Source organism: Tiliqua scincoides, chromosome 3 (assembly GCF_035046505.1).
Source record: "Tiliqua scincoides isolate rTilSci1 chromosome 3, rTilSci1.hap2, whole genome shotgun sequence".
Lineage (NCBI taxonomy): Eukaryota > Metazoa > Chordata > Lepidosauria > Squamata > Scincidae > Tiliqua > Tiliqua scincoides.
In genome coordinates this window covers 69804627-69805580 of record NC_089823.1, presented here as the reverse complement: position 1 = coordinate 69805580, position 954 = coordinate 69804627, and positions in this window count along the sequence as shown.

Sequence of the window (954 nt, the reverse complement as noted above, 5' to 3'; positions counted from 1 at the left end):
TGAGAAGGCAGTGTAATCCTTGCCCCCTATGTTGCTCCTGAGTGCATCCTTTTCCTTTCTCCCATATAAGAGAATGGCTGCCATGACATTTCTATGGGGGAAATTACAGTCATGGGTCTGGAGAGAACATTGTGGTGGGGTCCAATTCCCAACTTTCCTTCCAACTTCATCATGACCAAGAAACAGAACCAGGAATGGGCTGTGCAGATAGGTGCTGGGTTGGGTTTCAGTATCCCCTATTGAACTGAGAGATGGTAAACAGTACAGGGCACACATGCATTGCATGATAGGTATTTTGGTACGAGTTAATAATGGCCCAATCCTCCTGGGGCCTTAGTGTTCTGGCACCATCAGTTCCTTTACAGCTGTTGCAAGGCACGACTTGCCATTCCATGTAGCTTGGCTGCCACAGCATGCACCAGTGGCTTGCCTACGTCCCCCAGCACCTGTAAGTCAGCATGGGGGGCTGAAGGGAGGTGGGAAGGGGGAAGAATGGGGCAAAGATCAGGGTGGTAAGGAGGGCAAATTGAGGCCAGGAAGGGGGTGATAGCAGCAGCTGCGGCACCACCAATCTCCTATTCCCTTTCCCTGCCTCAATCAGCTTCCTCTTTTCCCAGCCCTCTCAAGAGATGCCAAGGATTGAACCGCTAATTTTTTAATAGAGGGCTTCCTCCCAAATGAGTGTGTTGGCATCCATTCCTCATGAACAAATTTATTTGGCACAAATCTTATTTAAATGATTTTGAACGACTTTTCGGTGACTAAAACATGTTTTAGGATGTTTAGATTTAGAAGGTAAGTTCTTCCCTGCTTGAGCACGACTTGCTTTCCTTATAACAGGAAGAACTTTGTACTGTAGAGAGGATGTGATATGCAAAACAGCCCTGTGTCCTGGAGTCTTTCTGCAAATGTTTGGATTCATACTGTGTTTGACCTATGCATTGCTATTGTCCA